This window comes from Ambystoma mexicanum, chromosome 11, assembly GCF_040938575.1.
Source record: "Ambystoma mexicanum isolate Mex_15411 chromosome 11, UKY_AmexF1_1, whole genome shotgun sequence".
NCBI classification, from domain to species: Eukaryota; Metazoa; Chordata; class Amphibia; order Caudata; family Ambystomatidae; genus Ambystoma; species Ambystoma mexicanum.
This window is the reverse complement of record NC_090934.1, coordinates 1293716098-1293736491: the sequence shown is the minus strand read 5'-3', so window position 1 is coordinate 1293736491 and position 20394 is coordinate 1293716098. Positions and strand designations below refer to the sequence as shown.

The 20394-nt window shown below is 47.7% G+C and overlaps 1 protein-coding gene and 1 non-coding gene across 3 annotated transcripts in view; both read right to left on the bottom strand.

Moving 5' to 3' along the window:
• Positions 1-20394, bottom strand: part of COPS2 (COP9 signalosome subunit 2) — a 764758-nt gene that overhangs the window by 690033 nt on the left and 54331 nt on the right. The gene's annotated exons all lie outside the window — the stretch shown is intronic.
• LOC138505303 (U1 spliceosomal RNA) lies at positions 16-177 on the bottom strand. Its single transcript, XR_011280117.1, has one exon. It is a non-coding gene; the product is annotated as a U1 spliceosomal RNA (small nuclear RNA).

Sequence of the window (20394 nt, the reverse complement as noted above, 5' to 3'; positions counted from 1 at the left end):
TCGGGGGGGGGGGGGGGGAAGAGAGCGCGACCGCAGTCCCCCACTACCAGAAATAATGCAGTCGTGTATCCCGCATTTGGGAACATAGCAGGGGTCAGCAAATCCGATGTGCAATGGGTAAGCCTCTCCCTGGGAGATCTGCCCTTGAGATCACATTCTCCCCTGCCAGCTAAGTATGAGTTGCATGCAAGAGGGCAGCGGTTGGGTCAGTTCTGGGAAGCCCCGCTAAGCAAGGGTGAGAAGGCAGGCCCTGACACAGCCCCAACCCCCCAATCCCCGGAAGCTCTGAGCATCTGCAGAGCTGCCTGTCCCGCGTGTAGGGGGAAGCTCCAGCAGGCAGAGCCCAGCAGAAGAGCAGATTGTAGTGGGGTTCCTTTCTCCCATCAGGTGCTGCTCGGCCCGAGATTTGTATAAATAGCAGGATGGCTTGAGCAGGCCTGTTGCAGTCTGCCCACTGGCCCATCAGCCCCACACGGGCCCATGGCCCTCCTGAGCATAGCTGCTCAGCACTGGCCCCATTCACACCATCATAATCATCCTGGAACTCGACACTCCACCACCCTGAATCTCAGAGTTCTGCTCAATGACAATACTGAAGCTTTGACATCTTTGCCGTAACCATATACCGTGTTGTGTCAGCCGAGCCTGCACATCGCCAAAGGCAAGTATTCCCTTGTCAGGGCCCAGAGGTCACCGAGTCTTCCAGTGCCACCCACTTGGCACGGCCTACTGTTCCCAGCGTTTTCTACCCACAAATCAGCACCACTGCCAAACAGAACTGCATCATTGGGGCCCATCGCTGCTGCTCTCCGACTTGACCCCAGCCCAGCGCAAAGGCACCCATGCTTCTGGTCTGATGTTGAAAAGCCTGGCTCTGCTGAGATCCGAAAGACAAGAACTAAGGTATTTTGGGAACATAGTACTATTGATTTTTGTGTTGCAACTGTATCAGCTCACACCTCTCCTGAAGGGTATAGGCTGCCCTCAGACTGCGCTACCAAAACAGTGAAAATAAGTTATACCTGTTGGGCTTGCCCGTTTCACTTTTATGATTGGGATCACTGCTGCATGGGTATTAAGCGCGTTATAAATAACCTATCATACCACTCGTATTTTCTCCAGAGCTGCAGCAACTATTCGAAGTGTACTCCGATCCATTTTGTGAACAAACTCAATCCACTAACAAACGAAAACTTTGGTTCCCATTGATTTGGATTAGGATTGTGTTTCCTTTCTATACATTTCTGGAGAGCATTTTTTGAAAGGTTGTTCTTGAGTGTGTAGATTATTTGCTATTGCCCACTTTTGCTGAATGGCAATTTCGACAAAACATTTTTTTTGCCGCATTTTTTTACGCTTTTTTACCAAAAAAATATAGATGGTAATTTTGGGTAAGGTATATAGAAAGTGAGGGTGCAGGGGTTCTGCCACCGGTTTTTGTGGTAAAAAAAGCAATAAAATTGACCCAAATGAATGTGGCGAAATTGGCATTCGCCATAAAAAAGGCAGAGAAAGTTTATTGATACGATTATTTATGTGTCCACAGGTCAATCACAGCATGGCTGGGATTTGTAAGGGGGCCATGGTGATTGAATCGGGTTTACTGGTGAAAGGATGGTGATCCAGCACAGAGCGGCTTCTTTTGTGCCAATGTTTCCAAGTCTCCCCCCAAAAATATTGTGACTGATGATGCCGATAGTCTAGTAGAGTGAGTGTGCGCTCAGAATTCTCATTCGTTTTGTTCTTTTATGTGTCCCGAATAGAGCACAGGGTAGTTTTGCGCACAGGCACATTTAAAAAAAATATATATATTTTTTTTCTTTTTTTTTTAAACTCAAGCATTGTCCAACATACGGCCTGGCGGTCCACATAAAATGGCTTGGCGGGCCGCATTGTGGTCCGCGGGCCGTACGTTGGACAACCTTGGCTTAGTGCGTTATGCATATTGTTTTGATCGCAATTCGTTGTTTGATTGGAAGCCAGTGTAACATTGTTAGCACTGGGGTGATGTGGCCTCTTTGTGATATTTTTAGGAGCAGTCTGGCTGCTGCGTTTCGGATATGTTGCAGTTTCTTCAGTAGGGGTTTTAGCATTCCGAGGTAGAGGTTGCCATGTCAGCGTAGCCAATTCTTGAGATGATGGCAATGATTGTCAGTGTCTTATTGGTGAAGGACAGGCACGGTAGGATTCTTTTTACCGGGTGTAGGAGGAAAAAACTTGTTATTGAGTTTACTTGTGGTTCTAATGTTAGCGCGTTGTCCATTAGGATTCCCAGGTTTTTGGCTGTTTTCGATGGTGTGGGTGCAGTTCCTAGTTCTGTGGGCCATGGGATATAAATGTTTTTGGGATATAATCAAGATTTGTCTTGCCAGGGTTGAGTTTTAGGCCGTTTCTTTTCATGCAGTCAGAGTCCTTTAAGACATTCTTCAAGCGCTGTGTTCTCTTCTTGTGTATTTTCGATTTTATAGATTGGTGTGTCATCTGCGTAGTTTTAGCACGTAAGTTTGTCTTTTTTGATGATCTTGATTAGAGGGGCCAGATAGATGCTGAACAGCTGGGATAAGGATGATCCTTGTGGTACTCCACAGTCAGTTTCCCATGGAGCAGATTTGAAAGGTTGTATCCAGACAGTTTCTGTTCTATTTGCTAGGAATGATTTTTAAGTCTGTTATTCCCATTTCTTCTATTCTCTTGTTGAGGATGTCATGGTTGACTGTCAAACCCTGCGGAGAGTTTAAGTAGTATTACGGCAGATTTTGTGCCGGAGTCTGCGTTTGTCTTTAGGTCATCCCAGATAGCAGTGGCGTTTCTGTTCCTCTTGCGCGCGTTTAACACCACCTTGCGCCTTGTCCAGCAACTGGTGTTTTTCTAAGTGTTCTTGTATTAATTTGTAGATGTAGGTTTGCTGGGTAGAGGATGTTTGAAATAGTTCTGTAGTTGGAGGTCTTCCATGTCGCCTCTCGTATCCTGGCGGAGTGTTTGACTTGCGTTGATTTAAATGATTGCGCTACTTTCTCTGTTGCGAGTGACAGGTTAGGATAAATTTGTAAATGTCTAGGGGCCAGGGGTCCATTGGGGATCCCGCTTTATTGCTATGTCTTACCAGCTTGACGAATGTCTCCATTGGTATTTGTGGGAAGCTTTGGAGTTCATACCGTGGGGTTGGTTGTGTGTTTGGGTTGACCGGTCTTCTTTATATATTTTGATGGATGTCGCAGATTTTTTTTTTTTTATTATTATTTTTTTTAAGTGGTCAGCTAGGTCGCAGAACAGTTTCTGGGGAGGTGCTGCGGTGTTGCATTCCGGTGGGTTCCTCATTTCATTTGATGTTGAACAGTTCTTTTTCGGTGTTGGCAGCTTTGGCGATTCTGCGGTCAGTGTTTCTTTTTGGCCTTTTGAATTTTTTTCCAAGATCGGACATTGGAATTGGGCTCCCTTTGCTTGGTTGTATTCTTTCTTTCATTCCAGTTCGAGTTTGTTCTTTTTCATGGTGCCAAGCAGTGGGGTAGACCATTTTGCCATTGCTCTCTTACGTGACGGGGTGAAATGTTTTTCAGGGGAGATGCCGTCAATTGTTTCAGTGATCCATCTATGAAGTAGCTGTTTTTCCGTCAAAGTTCAGATTCGTCCAGGTTTGCGTTAGTTGTTTTTGCGAGTTCAAGCTGCTCTATTAAGTTGCTCGCTTTGATGGCTTTCCAGTTACTTTTTGTAATAGTTGGGAGCATCAGGCTGTTTGGCTGCTTTAGTTGGTAACATGATCACAAATGGGATGATTAGGTGGTCGCCCCAGAGTCTCTGTATTGGCGGTGCTGTGTTGATAAGATTTTTGTTGGAGAAGATTGCGTCAAGTGTGTGTCCCACTGCGTTTGTAGCTCCTTTGACCAACTGACATAGTTTCATGGTTTTTAGTTGCTCAATAGCGATTTTTGCAAGTTTGCACTTTCTTCAAACCAGATCTTGAAGTCCCAGAGGATCAGATGTTCATGTTGGATGGCTAGGTTTGTGATGGCTTCTATGAAGTGGTCGACGAAAGTTGTCGTATGTCGGTAGTCTGTACATCCGTATGAATTTTATGTTGGTCTTTGGGTTTACCTCCAAGTGAAGGAACATGGATTCACAGTTTTTGAAGTTTATTGGTTCGTCTGTTTTTCTTTTCATGGGTTCCTTGAATGCTACTGCAAGACCTCCTCCTTTTTTCCTTTTCTCTTCAACTGTGTGCATTTTAAGTTGTCTGGTAGACCGCTGTGGAGTGTGATTTTGTAGTTGTCATCTAACCATGTTTCTGTGAGGACTAGGACGTCGATGCTGTAGTCGCAGAGCAGGTCGTATATCTCTGTGGCGTGTTTTGACATTGATCTTGCGCTGATTAGGTTGCAGTGGATTTTGTTTGCTTGGTTTTGTTTGTCTTAATATCTATTTTGTCTTGTGGTTGTTGCATTGGTTTGCGCCCATGTTGCTCTCAGGGTTTGATGGTGGTTCAGTCACGTCTGTCGTCATTGAGTAGATCTGCTAGTTTAAGTATTGGGTTCTTTTCTTCAGGTTCTTCTATATTTTGTTGTAGTCGAGTGAGGTGTCCTCGTGATTTTGTGATATATGGGGTGAGGGCGTCAATTTAGTTTGTATTCCTTCTGGTTGTTTCTATTCTTTTTCTGCGCTGCTCCGTTTTGTTGTTGGTCTGTCCCGCAATGTTGGTTGAAAGGACTTGTTCCGGTGAGTGATTGGTCGCGAGATATGGTGTCAGGTATAGAGATTGTTCCCTTCTTTTGGCATTTGATCTGTTGTCAACCGTGTTTGTGGGGGTCTGTTCCGCGGTTGTGATTATGTGGTTCCATTTGGCTAATTTCTACTCCTGGTCTTTCGCGTGGTCCTGTTAGTTTTCGTGGCATGTTGCGTTTCTTAGCGGTAGATTGATTTAGACGTTTCTTTGCGTTTGGATTGTCTGGTGTGGTCCTTTGTGTTCGGGCTAAATGTGAAATGTTTGGCAATCGGGCTAACTGAAATGCTACCTGGCACAATCAGGCTAACTGTGAAATGCTATCTGGCACAATAGGCTAACTGGCACAATCAGGCTAAATGTGAAATACTGCTATCTGGCACAATCAGGCTATCTGTGACGGTAATAATGTGGGTTTGGGTTGGTCAGTTTAGTGGGGGCAGTAATGGCTGCACCCCCGCCCATAACTACACTTAGTCAGTGGCTGCTGGGTGACAGATGCAGACCCCACAGGCTAACAAGGGTCAACACGGTCTGGAGCTGCTTCTTCGAGAGATATTGTCCTTTGCCTTGGGGTCCTTAGCCGCAGAGGCTGCACAGGCAAGGGGCTTCCCAGGATGGTTGCTCTAAATGGGTTTCTGTTCACCAATCAGAGGAGGCAGGAGGGATGGGAGGAGTGGAGGGAGGGAGGGGGGGGGAGGGACCAGGGAGACCAAAGCACAGAACGCGGTAGGTGCTTTTTAAATAAAAAAAATGCCTCAGGTTAGGCCCACAGGCCTGCTATGGGTCTTGGGGTCTTTGTGCACTCACCTGCAGTGCCTGGAGGGCAGAAACAAAAATGTAATAGGAGGGTGGAGGGCCGTTTAAGTATTCTGCCCTTTTCCAATCTGTTTTTAAGAAACCCCACCCAAAGCTAAACAACAAATCTGGCTAAACAGTAATGGGTGCATTGCTCCAAGATGCCCACTCAATAATGGACTCCACTCATGGGGCTACTTTGGGGCGCAATGGGTCCAGCTGAAGCCAGGGTCATTTTACGGAATGAATGGTGTTTACGCCCATCAGTTTCTCCTGTACAAACTGGTCCGTGGACCCACATTCAGTAAGGCCAATCTCTTGGTGGCACCGGTGAGTCATCAAGATGCCAGCCACAATGTGCCTGTCTTGTTGCACAGTGGTAATGCCGGTTTGTGGTGCATCATGAATTCAAGGTGACTGGGAAACACATGGAGCAATCTGAGAAAGTGGTTGCCAAAGCCATGCAGCTATGGTACAGATGACAGGGTGCCAAAAGGTGGTATGCAGGTCCGACTAGCTTACTGCTTGTGGATCCCTGTTCTGACAGTGGACCTACACCGATTTGGTCCACGTATGGAAGTGGTGCTAAGGTCTGTGGTACGAACAGTGTCATTCATAGGACTTCTAACCAATGCACTATAGATCTGGTTGATGTGGTGGGATGATGCTCCAGAAGAGGCGATACCAATTAAGACAGAGAAGAGGACAGAGGCCTTTTTTTGGAACAGGCCCCCTACCCCAGATATGGCAAAGCATCCAGGCAATGGAGAGGGCTCCAGTGCATCACTCAGTACACAGATGACAAACGTGTGATCTAGGACCTAATCAAGTACAGTGTATGACCAGACAAGGAAAACAAAATAGCTATTCGATTTAGTTGTGAATTGCAAGGCTACAGTGACAAATGTTACCACTTTGGAAACCTCTATAGCAGAGTTGGGAGTTTGAGCAACCCGAGACGACCAATGTTAATTCTGATCAATCATCTGCAGAAAGAAGCAAGTGTAATTCAACAGTATGGAGTTATCCACAAGAGGCGGTTCAGATGTTGCTACAATAAGTGGTGTCAAGACTCAGCGACAGTCTGGACCAAGGCGTATAGGCCACCTACCAGGGGTGCAGTGCAGGGAGTCTAGTGGGGTGAGAGAACTGTGCTAGCAGCCCAGAGTGACCCCAGTGATAAACGATTCTGTAAAGTGTTGCTAGGGAAAGAAGGCACATATGGGAAGAGCTGTGCCCTACTGTTCCCTGATGTTAGTAGATACTGACAATGAGACCAAGTCTTCATAAGGTTAAGAAGGATTTGAGTTTTGAGGCATCAGTACTACTACAACCTGCTGAGCTAAGTATCTCACATTGGGGGGGGGGGTGTAGAGGGCGATGCCTCTCTTTTTGGAAGGCAACAAATCATTACTATCATGGTCTCTAGAATGGGTACACATATGGCACCTGATGTCCTGGGGAGTCAGGCCTGCTAGCTACTTTAACAGACACAAGCTATATTTGGGGAAACTGCTTAAATTGTGTTACCCCACACCCATCACCTCTGTCTTTTTTATGGTTGGTTTATTTCAAACCTTTCATAAATACATTCACAAAAATTTATCACAAAATAATCACAATGTCAATACGAAACCAAGATTCAAAATCATTTTACACTGATTTAGAATTTAATTTTCCCTGAACCACTTTCCCTTAGAGTCCATGCATCCTCTCAACATCATCTAGAGTTCCAATGCTTCCTCCATAAATGTCATCAAAGCTAATATCATGGAACAGTTTTGCCCCCCAATTATGAACATTTTCCACCACTCCTCCAGGGACAGATTTATAGCGATTAGCCACCTCGCTCAAATGTTTCTTCCCAATTGTTTCCAGACCTTTACATTCCGTTATCAGATGTTCCGTCGATTCCTCCTAATCTACAAGAGATGTTCCTGTCTATAATTTGACTCCTCACACTTAAGACCTCTTTAGTAGGCAAGATATTCAATCCCAACCTAAAGACCTAAAGAGATCCTGGTACCTAGGGTTAGGGAATTTTAATAAATAGCCCAGTAACCGATTCATTGATCTCTGTTCATGCACCAAATTCAGAGGCATTTTGTAGGACAATCTTTTTGTTTGCGTGTCTAGCCAATCTTGCCTCTTTATTTGAAGCTTAACTTTTCCTTGGTTTAATCAATAAAACCTCTTACGATAAGTTGAGGTCACTCAACCATTCACCACAAGTACCCTTCCAAATATCCAGAAGACAATCTTTACCTTGATTTCCCCTATTCAAGATTTCAAAGGGGAGGAGAATGTCCCTCTCAAAGCAACTGCAGTAGAAGCTCAAAGATCTCCATCTAATCAGAAAATGCTATGACTGCAACCCCAATGCATTTCCAATTAGGGTTATTGGGAGAGACCGTGGGAGAAGGAGGGCTCTCCCAAATGTAGCCCTCCATCAAATTCCAGAATCCGATTGGAAGATTTAGGGTGGTTTCTGCACCGTAAATAAAAATTAAAGCAACCTTCTGTTTATAGAAAGTAATGATTGGTATCAATGTGAACTTTCCATACTCAGAATCATTCCGGCCTGGGTGGTTAATCACATACATTTTAATCTTTTCCCCCTCCCTCCACATTGTCTCATTTATACTACGATTAATTGACACACCCAGGTAAATGATGGACTCCATAGTCTCTAATATTTCACTTCCCAAAACCCAAGTGAATTTGGCCTTTTATTCCCCCACGTGCATCAGAGAGAGGCATTATTTTAGTTTGTTATTTATCCTCAAGTCATTAGCTTTTATATATGACTCCAACTGGTTTAATCTACTCTGTAACCCTATCAGTGTTTGGTCAATCATGACCAAATCATCCGCGCATAACACCCATGGAATGGCTTGGTCATATATTTCAGGAAGAAAAGCCTTTACAATCTCTTGATTTTGTTCCATTTCAGAAAGATATAGAATGAACAGTGCTGGTGCGAAGGAGCGATCCTGTTTCACTCCTCGAAAAAGGTGTGGATTTCTTTAGTGCCCCTTTCACAGTCATCTTAATCTGAATCGTGGTTGAAGAGTATAAGGCCCTAATAGCTGCCAACAAATAAGTCGGGTAACCCCAATTGGTCAGTTTCTCCCAGAGTCTTTCCCTGTTAATACCATCAAAGCCTTTCTTCAAACAAATGATAGACGAATACACCTGCTTCGCCTTTATTTCCTTCTGCTTTAAAATATTTAGTAAGAACAGGTTTAGATTAGTACCTATTCCTTTTAGAAATCCCTTTCCAGGGGCACAGCATCTGAAAAAATATAGAGCTGGTTATCAAGGCGCATTGGAAGAGGTGGAGGAAGATCGCACAGGTAGTTGAGATGGCAAGCTGGTATGGGGACTGGGGAAGGCAACAAAAAAAAAAAAAAAAGAAAGGGAGTGGCAATGGGATCCCTGCTTGGGAACAGAGGGGAAGGGTTCAGGAGGGTGCCCACTTCAAGGCCAAGCAGGATTAGTACCGCGGGCCAAGGTTGGGGGGACACAAGGGGATGATGGATCGGAGTGGGGGTTGCATGTGGTGGGTGGCTTGAGACGTTAAGGTAGGGCATCCCCCGAGGCATTGGTGGCAGTTCGAGCAGGCATTGTCCTATGTACTATGCATGCCACTTTCTTTTGGCGCTAACAGGTGAGCATTTGTCCCCCCCAGGCCCTGATTGATTGCGTCAGACCCTTTTCCCCCTATTTAGCACTCCTAGCTCCCGATAGCGCTCTCTTCTCCTCACCATCTTCCCCTTCCAACTTCCTTGCTTCCCACATACCACCCGCCTCCCAGCCCACCCCTCTCCTGATTGGGCATCAGAAACCCACTTAGAGCACACTTCCAGGGCAGACGCTGCCAGTGCCGCTCCTGTGGTGAAGGACCCGAGGTAAAGGATAGCAGCTCCTGAAAAAGCAGTTCCAGACCATGTTGGCCGGTGTTAGCCTGTGGTGCCTGCAGCCGACCACCAGCAGCGACCGACAAGGTAGGAGACCAACAGCTGCTGCTCCCCATTTGAAATTCAATGTAACCACACCTGTTGTGTCCTGTCACACTTAGATTCAGCCCATTGCCAAACAGCCCCCAGTCTTTCGGATTACTGCTTGCCTCTCGAGTTACCGTTACTACCACTATTGCATTTACTGTTGTTCGCCCGTGTTAGACCCAGTCTTCCTCTATCCAGGTGTCCCAAACCTAGGTGCCGCTTTTGCAGCTACCGTTATTGCATTTACTGTTGTTTCCCCCCCCCCCCCAGTGTTAGGCCCTTTCTCCCACTATCCAGATGTCCCAATCCTAGGTGCTGTTATTGCACTCACTGTTATTGCATCTACTGTTGTGGTGTTCCCCTACATGTTAGGCCCTTTCTCCCTCTATCCAGGTGTCCCAAACCTAAGTGCTGCTATTGCAATATAGCTCAGTACACTTCCTGCCATCTTATTCATAGGTGCCTCGACCCAGACTCCTTCGGTCCTAACCCTCTGGACGTGTAACTACTCTGACCCCCCCCCCCACAACACTCAGCTGCTGATCTGCTCCATCCCACAATCATGACCAACCTCCAATCCCTGATGGAGATACCTTGACAACAAAGACAGCTGCTGCGCCCCCTAAACCCTGCCCCTTCTGGACCACACCCACCTGCCATAATGCATCGCCCACCGCGCATGCCCCCCATTCTAGCACCCCCTTTCAGGAACACTCCCCCCCCCCCCCCCACGTCCTACCCCCTTATCCCACAACGACTCACCACCTCCGACCACTAGATCGCCGATACTTTCCCCCCCTCGGACAACCCTATCACCATTCTGCAACTAACTCAGATCAGAGGAGCACTCGGGCGCGCCAAACACTGCGCACCTCATACCCTCATCCCACATACTTCAGCCCAACCGGCCCGCTCACCCACTCCTACTCCAAGGCATCTACTGATAAGAACCCCCTTCTCCCCTCCCTTACATCCTGCGCAATTTCCAACTCACAAGCCAGAGGAGCTCTCTGGCACTCCAAACACCACGTGTCCCATGCAAACAACACGGCATCTGTGCGCTCACTCAGGAACTTGGCCCCCTGAGCAACCCCACCAACCCCAGCACCCCCTGCCCCTGCAAAATCCCTCTTGAACCTGCACTCGCACCCACCCACTCGTCTAGTGCTGCACGTCACACTGTCAGTGTCAACCCTCCACCAACACACACTCCATCCACGCCCCCCACATCAGCCCCACTCCTCACCACCTACTCCTCTTCCTTGAAAACGCTGCATCCCCTTGACAGAGGTTTCACGAAGACAACCGCACCCCACAACTCAGAACCCCCACCTCTTCACCCGTGAAACACTCTCGCCCTACCTCCCACACCGCCCTCTCCCCTCCCTCTGCATCCCCACCCACCGACCTCCCCTTCAAACCCTTCCTCTCTCTTAAAGTACCTCATCCTCCTTCACCTCTGACCCGCCTACCCTCTCCTCCTGCCTCTCCCCCCGTCCCCCAAGCAGTCGGACACAGAAAAGGCAGAAAAGGCAGAAAAGGCAGAAAAGGCCTCTCCCTCGACTCTCAATACCTCATCGGTTCATCCTTCCCCTCCCCTGCCATCAGGCCCTCCCCTCTCTCCCAGTCTTCACCTCCTTGAACACACCCTCTCACCCGGTACTCCTAAACCCCTAGTACCCGCCAGACTCAAACCCCAAACAACTTGCACGATCCCACACACCTCACATGCACCACTCTCCACCCCCATCTGCTGATCCTCCCTCCCATCCCTCTAACATACCTACCACGGCCCGCCTACTCTTCTTGCACCGCATCGTCCCGACCCAGTCACCCCTCCCCCAAAGAGTACCTACGTCCCCAACCCCCCCCCCACACTACCACCCCTCTGTCAGTCTAAATGAGCCAGACTAATCAGACTACTCCCAACATCGCAAATGCCAACCACGTAGACCGAACACCCCCTGCCACGAGCATCAAGAAAATCACTTCATCTCATGAAAAATCGCATGCCTCCTTTCCAATACCCACTCTGTGGCAAAAAACAGACGCTGCATCTTTAACCGATCCTCTGAAAACCGCAACCTCACCTTTAGCACTGAAACTTGGTTCTCCGATGATTTTGCACCCGTCGCGCACAAGGCCTCCCCCCCTTGCTACTCACTTGTCTCCCACAACAGACCTTGCAGAGGTGGCGCAGTGGCATTTCTGTACAAACCATAGTTCTCCATCCCTCTTACTGAAACCCAGACATGCAATGCCAACTGTGAATCCCTTCTAGTAAAACACTCGCCATCATCAATACTCGCTCACAGATTCCTAATCGTATACAGTCCCCCTGGATAGGACAGACATTTTGCCAACAATTTCTGACTCAATAGCTACCATTCAGGTAAATCACCCAACACTCACACTACTGGTAGACTTAAATATATGGTTCGACGTTCCGAACAACCCCAGGAGCCCAACCCCTGGTCCAAAGTCTTGAGGCACTCAACCTCTCCCGTCATACCACAGGTCTAACTCACTCAGATGCTCATCCCCTTGATGCGATCTTCAGCAGTTATGACCTTGTCTCTACATCTAGTCCCAAACCACGTATCTGGACAGACCACTGTGCCATTCCCTTCTCTATCCACGCACCAGCCCTTCCTCCCACGGCTCCCCCTGCCCTCACCTTTGATCACAAATGCTGCAATAAAGTCAAAGTACTCCACGACCTAGCCGAAGCACTGCTACTCTGTCCCCCAGCGACGCTGACGTGTGTTAGACCCTCAACCATCAAATCTTCTGACTCGTGGATTAAAGAATCACTAATTTCTCTCACCCCCGGCCGCACTGCAAAGTCACTCAAAAGACAGTCCCCCCCCCCAAATGGTTCATGCCCCATCTGAAGACTTTTAAAAGTCAAAATAACTCTTGAGGGCAAATGGCGAGCTTCTAAAACCACGGTCAACAGATCTAGGTTTGCCCACCCCCAACGGAATTACAAATACGAGATCCAGAAGGCCAAAAAGGCATGTTGCAATAAACAAATTCTGAACTCCGGCAGCAGCTGCAAAGAACTCCACAAGATCATCTCTGAATTCGTGAAACCCAATTGCACCTCTGCCCTAACCACCCCCACGCAAACACTCTGCAATTCCCTCTTGCTACACTACTACAACACTGCACTTGACAGGACAGCAATCCTTAACACCAAACTCTCCACCCTCACCCCCTTCCCCACACCCACCCCTCCTGATCCCGTTGCCCCGATGACCGCAATGTCAGCCTTTGACTTTTTCCAACCCATCTCGAGAAACTAGTTCCTAGAGCTACTATCCAGCAGCAGACCCTGCGGATCGCCCCCCTTGGCCCCTGTCCCGCCGCTCTTCTGAAAGAGATATTCTCCTCTACTTGCGCAGGAGAACATGCAAGGTCCATACTAAACGACTCCCTCACGTCTGGCACCTTTCCAGAGGCCTTCAAATAGCGCATGTCAAACCGCTTCTAAAAAAGGCATCCCTCGACACCCTTGACCCTAAGAATTACAGGCCGATCTCCAACAGCAGATTTCTCGCAAAACTCATTGACTGGGCTGCATACTTCCAGCTCAACCGCTTTGTAGAATCCAACAATCTGATCTGTCAGCAGACACTTAACTGTTCTGTCCTCCTTGAATACCTCCACCCCCTAGGAATCCGTGGCTCGGCACTCAAACGGATTGCCCCCTTCCTCAGCAAACAGGAAACAAATCGATTTCCTCTCCCCTTTTGTCTCAACTGCTCACGCTGTAAACAGTGGTGTACCCCAAGGTGCTTGCCTATCTGCTCTCCTTTTCATCTCTATCTGACCAACCTACCAGGAATCATCTGCGCGCACAATGTCTCCTGTTAAAACTACTCTGACGATACCCAAATTATCCTAAGAATTCGTAAAACAAGCCCCAACCCTTTTCCCTACCTTGAAGCTTGCCTCACTGGTATTGACCAATGGATGACAAGAAATCATCTCCTTCTGAACCAAGAAAAAACTAAAATCATGGTGTGCGGCAATATTGCCCTTCTCCTGTACCCACTCCCATGGCCCCCCACATCCATTGGCACACACCCCGCCCCCTCCAAAACAGTCAAAACCCTTGGCTGCAATATGCACTCTGGCCTTACCGTCTACCGTCAGATCAATAATGTATCAAAATCCTGTCACTACTACCTCAAACTCCTTAGATGCATTTTCCCTTACCTCACCTATCTCAACAGACTTGCCGTTGGTATGTCGATTGTTATGTTAAGACTGGACTATGCCAACACCTTATACCTGGAAGCACCGGCATACCAACTTAAACGCCAAAGAACCCAAAACGCTGCTGCCCAACTCCTTCTCATCCTGGGACACAGAGGCCACATCTCCTGCGCTCTCCACACCCTTCACTGGCTCCCTGTAGGACAAAGAGCCACCTTTAAAACCCTATGCATTACCCACGAGCAGTGCACAAGACCGGCCCATTGTACCTACAAGAGAAGATTAAACCCTACCTCACATCACGCACCCTAAGATCAAGCACTAGCGATCCAAACCTCCAATTTAGTCAGTATTCGAGGATCCACCTTCTCAACCTTGGCACCAACTCTGTGGAACTCACTCCGCCCACACATTCGACACACCCAAGACTGCATGGCCTTCCACAAAGCTCTAAAAATCTAGCTCGATCCGTAACCGTGAATAAAAGCATCTGAGGCTTCTAAAACCACACAACACCATGGACCATGACCTCAATGACATTACACTGGAAAGTAACCACAGCCTGCAGACAAATGTTCAAGGAGATACCACGCAATTACCCGACTGAAAGAGACTAATAAGTCACCAAGACAGAATCCGGAAACGGTTACCATGGATGACAACCTTAGCGTCCTGCAAGCGATAGATATATGACTGCCGACTATCCGCTTCCTGAGTCTACTACACATGCTTAGCTGCCTCCTGTGCCAGCTCCCTGTGAGTGCAGCTATCGCAAAACACACAAATGTAATCCGTAACAGTGGGCTGGTAAGAATGACACATCCACTCCAGACACTCACCTTTCCCATCAGTATGCTCACTCTCTACTCTACACTAACACACAATAGAGCGCAGCTATACCCCTTGATCAATTTGGCCTAGCTGCTCACATACAAACAATACTCTGAGCACCTCAACATATTACTAGAACGCAGCTATACCCCCCGAAAAAACGGCCTGGCTGCACACACATGCATTCTACACAGGCCTAATGCTGCCAGAGTGCAGTCTCAGAGACCAAGACTGCACACATTCAACTGATCTCTCAATACCACCACACCTAATGTTAGGATGCAGCTACCATCAGGCAATCGCATCAGCTGCTCACATATTGAGTGCACCCAAGCACCCTATAATACCCTACTCTCTCGACTAACCTACACTACGGTCCCCGAGGGCGTTCAACCAACAAGTGCTTTGAGGTCATACCAATGATATATAGAGCGTTATAGAAATGCCAAATAACATAACAGTACTATCGAAGGCTTGCTTCAAATCAATGAAAGACAAACACCTTCTGCTTAGTCTTGATTGCCTTCAGCTTTAAAAAGTTTAGTAAAAAAACAGGTTTAGATAGTCCCTATCCCCTTTACAAATCCTGCTCGTCTTTTATCAGCATGCCCAGACTCATATGCCCATCTTTTTAGAGGACACAAAACGATGGACGCAAAGATCTTCCCCAGCGTATCCAAGAGAGCGATGGGACTGTAATTTTTAGTGTTTTCCCTGTCGCCCTTCTTGAATACTGGTATTATCAAGGCCGCCTTCCAGGACGGTGGAAACTCTCTTGCTCATAAGATTTGATTAAAGGGACAGAAATCTGCCCAATCTTCAGGGTTTTAGACTGTTATTATTCAACCCGTCGGGCCCAGCTGCTCGAGAAGTATTTAACTTCTTAATTAGCAGAAGAACGTCCGCTCTATCGAATTGTACAGACCATGGAACGTGGACTTTATCTAAACACTCCTGGATCCCCTGGGACGGGCAAGCAAATAGTTTGGTAGAGTAACATAACATAACCGGTAACGGGCTCTGTGACTGTCGGGATTACAGTTGCCAGCTGGAATAATGCATTGTTATTAAATAGAGCCCATAGATCACACGTATTGTCTATTAGCCTCATTATTATTTCAGCATTTGCTTGACAACTTTGCGCTTTTGAAACGCCAATTCCTATACTGTTTTTTTTGTCCTTTTTAGGGCCACTTTATTATCCTACGACCAGTCTATACTATGCCGATTGCCCCTCAATATTTTCCCAATTTCTCTCAATTTATGATTAGGGTAGTGTCATCTTTAAAGTTCCTGTTTCAGGCCCATTCTGGGCTTCATTTGGAAGTCCATTAATACACTAGTCTAATCTGTTCTTATGTTTCCAAACTTCAAGTAGGTTCTTAATTTAGTAATGAGCCGTAATACGTGCCTAGGATATATTTTGAGACAATTTCCACCTTGATTTAATTGTACATTGTCCACCCTGAAACTATTACACACCAGATTCAAATCTTTAAAGGACAGACTTGCAGCGCTGAGCCTCTCCTGTGCCTCATCTTCCCTTCCGCGACCTCCTACCGCCTCCCAGCCCGACCTCCTCCCCTGATAGGCTAATTCCATCTAGCTTGCCTGGCCTAGTCGCCGACACATGCCCAGGATTAGTCAGACCGCTGCTCTTAACGGACCTTCCCAGGGCAGCCCTCTGCCCGTGCAGCCTCTGTGGTTAAGGGCCCCCCAAGTCAAAGGGCAGCTCCATATCGTGTCTGCAGGTGTCAGCAGGGGAAGCCAGTGGCCAGCCAGCTACTACCAAGGTAGGTGTGGCCTGGGTGGGGAGTGGAGCAATCACTCTACTCCAAAGCCTGGCCACTACCTACACTCGTCAGCGCCACAGCATTGAAGTAATGTTAGCACTCCCTTGATTTACATCTAGAAGGTGCCCACTGAAATATGACTGATTTATTTACCTGTGCCGCACACTTCGAGTTGCTGGTCTGCTCAGTAGCGCTGCTACTACATCTAGACTTCCATTCTACTCTGGCCCTCTCCCACTGTCCTGGTGTCCAGAATCTAGATGCTGGTTCTAGATCTAAGCCCACTGCATCTACTGTTACAAGTACATTAAGCTCTAGGTGCTGCCCTTAACCTCCCCCCAAGATGGAGATCCCAGTTCAACAAAGTCCTCATCTCCAACCCGTCCTGATCCCTTGTCCCTTGCACCATACCGCCTCTCCCCCCCGGCCCACATAACTCACCCCTAGCAACTCCTAACCCGCACTCTAGCACCCTACTTCACAACCCCCCCCCCCCATCCCTCATCTGGTCGTAAACCACGACTCCTCCCCCGTACAATACACCCAGACGACACCCGCCCACCCACTCACTCTCCTACCATCATCCCTCGTCCAACTCTAAGATCAGAGGAGCAATCTGGCACGCCAAACACCTGCCTCCTCAAACGCTCATCCCCCACTCCTCATCCCTCCCAAACATATAAACATCCACTTTCCCTCTGGCATCTATTGAGAACAACCTCATACCCCCTGCCCATACACCTCGCCCATTATCGAACTTACAAGCCTTAAAGACTCGCTAATTCCTCTCACCCCCCCCTCGCGACCCGCATCCTCACGCAAAAGATAGCCTCCCAAATAGTTCACTCCCCACCGGAGATATGCCAACAAAAAAAAAATAAACTCTTGAACGCAAAAGGCGAGCATCTAAAACCGATCTCAGCAGATCCATGTTCGCCCTGCACCACTGTTATTACAAATCCAAAAGACCAAAAAATCCTATTACAATAAACGAATTATCAACTGTGTCAACTGCAGCAAAGAACTCCACATGATCATATCGAATTCTTGAAACCTACATGCACCTCTGCCCAATCCACCCCCACACAATCACTCTGCGACTCCCTCTCCCTACATTTCTGCAATACCGCAATTGACAGGATGGCAACCCTTAACACCAAACTGTCCTTGCTCTCCCCCTTCCCTTCACCGACCCCTCATGATCCCATTGCCCCGACGCTCACTTTACCTACTTTCGACTTCTTCAAACCCATCTACAGAGCCGAGTTCCTTGACCTACTATCAGCCAGCAAACCCTCCGGGTCGCCCCTCAACATCTGCCATGCCTCTGTCCTGAAAGAAGTATTCTCCTCTACTTGCGTAGGAGAACATGTGAGAGCCATACTAAACAACTCACTCACCTCTGGCATCTTCCCTGAAGACTTCAAAAAAGTGCATGTCAAGCCGCTTCTAAAAAAAAGGCATCCACCCCAAGAATTAAAGGCCGATCTCCAACACCAGATTTCTCACGAAACTCATTGACCGTACTGCATACTCCCAGATCAACACCCTTGTAGAATCCAACAATCTCCTCGACCCGCACAATCAGGCTTTACACCACGACATGGACCAGAAACCACTCTGATCTCGATCTGGGATGATCTCAAGGTCACTGCAGACTCTGAAGGCTGTGCAGCATGGATTCTCCTGTATCTCTCTGCAGCCTTTGACACAGTTAACCATTGAATCCTCCTTGACCGCCTCCACTCCCTTGGAATCCATGGCACTGCTCTCAAATGGATTGCCTCCTTCCTTGGAATAGGAAACAAATAACCATTCTCTCCCCTTTTGTCTCAACTGCTCGTTCTGTGAATACTGGAGTACCCAAATGCGCATGCCTATCTGCTCTCCTGTTCAACCACTATCTGACCACTCAAAGAATCATCTGCACGTACAACCTCTCCTGTTATTACGCGGACGATAAATTATCCTAAGAATCCCCAAGTCAAGCACCAACCCTCATCCCGACCTTGAAGCTGGTCTCCATGATATTGACCAATGGATGACAAAAATACCACCTCCTTTTGAACCCTGATAAAACTGAAATCATGATGTACAGCAATACTGCTTTTCTCCCACAATTGCTCCCATGCCCCCTAGCCTCCCTCCTTCCCAACCTCGCCCAATCTCCCTGCTCCTCCGATATAGTCAAAAGCCTAGGCTGCACTATGGACTCGGGCCTAACCCTCTCCCGTCAGATGAACAACGTGTCAAAATGCTATCACTACCACCTCAAACTTCTCCGACGCATTTTCCCTACTTCTCCTACCCCAACAGACTTGCCATAGTTCTGTCTATTGTGATGCAAGACTGGACTATGCCAACGGACTTTACCGGGGGGCACCGGCATGCCAACTCAACAAAGCCCAAAACGCTGCCATGAAACTGCTCCTCGCCCTAGAGACCACATCTCACCCGCTCTCCGAACCCTCAGTCGGACGAAAGGCCACCTTCAAGACGCTATGCATCACTCACCGAGCAGTGCACAAGACCGGCCCAACGTTCCTACAAGAGAAGGTAAAACCCTACCTCCCATCTCGCACCCTATGATCAAGCGCTGCCCTCTTTCTAGAGATTCCAACTTCTTACTCTTGTCAGGAATCGGAGGATCCACCTTCTTAAGCTTGGCCCCAACTCTGTGGCACTCATACCCCCCACATATTTGACACACCCAAGACTATATGATCTTCCGCAAAGCTCTAAAAACAGGTCTCTTTCCATAATGCCCACTATGACCATCTGAGGAGACTTTGACCATGCAACCAGATGACAAATGCTCGTTGAGATCCCAAACAATGACACTACTGAATACGCTTATTACGTCATTATTAAGCAAACGCGCACTTGAAATCCGGAATAGCGAGCTCCTTAGATTATTACTCCACCCAAACACTCCCCTCCCATATCACTATGCTTACTCTCTACTCTACACCAACACACAATTAGAGTGCAGCTACATCCCTCAATTAATTTCGGCCTAGCTGCTCACATACGAACATTACTCCATTAACACCTCTTCATTTAATATAAAACGCAGCTACACCCCAAGAAAACCAGCCTAGCTGCACACATAAGTGTTCTACAAAGGCCTAACGCAGCCAGAACCCAGGGTTGGTGTCCATCCTCCAGACTGCACACATTCAACTGATATCAAATACCACCACACCTAATGCTAAACTGCAGCTACCATTAGGCAATTGCATCGACTGGCCACATAACTGGTGCACCCAAGCACCCTATAACGCCTTACTCTCTCTCAACTGACCTGGACTATGGTCCCCGAGGGCGTTCAACCTACCAGCACTTTGAGGTCATACCAATGATACATAGAGTGCTGTATAAATACCAAATTACATAACAGAGTTAATAAATGAGGATCACTGTTCTCCATAGGTGTTAGGGTATTCATCCACTTAAGTAAACCACCAGAGGCAAAGTAATAGTCCAGGTGTGCTTTTTGAAGATCATGCGACACACCCCGGAATATCCCCTCTCATCTGGCCATTCAACATGAATATATCCCATTCTTCTAACTCAGACACCCAAAACGCCTCTTTTTTTACATGGAAGTTGTAGGCAGATTTACACCACTCTTGTCCATACAACTTATATTTAGGTGCCCACAAATTAATGTGTGGATACTGCATTTCCACCTGCATTTCAACGATTAGGGCTATAAAGGTTTCCATAAAAACGTCATCTCCAATTCCGATGGGGGTCCAATAAAGGGTGAACAATATTAGCATCGGGGGGGGGGCGTGGCTTGGACGGCCATGTAAGAGGTCGCACTCTGGAGGAGCTCCGCTGATCCTGTTTTGATCCTGATGGAGGGGTACGTCCACGGGGGCCGGCCGACGTTGGAAATCGATGTCCAGGTGCGTGAATGCCACCACCACATCCTGTGAAAGTTTGGGACGTTCAGAAGGCTTAGAAACCGAAATAATTGTGATTGACTGGGACGAGCCCTGAGCAGGCGGACAAGACAAAA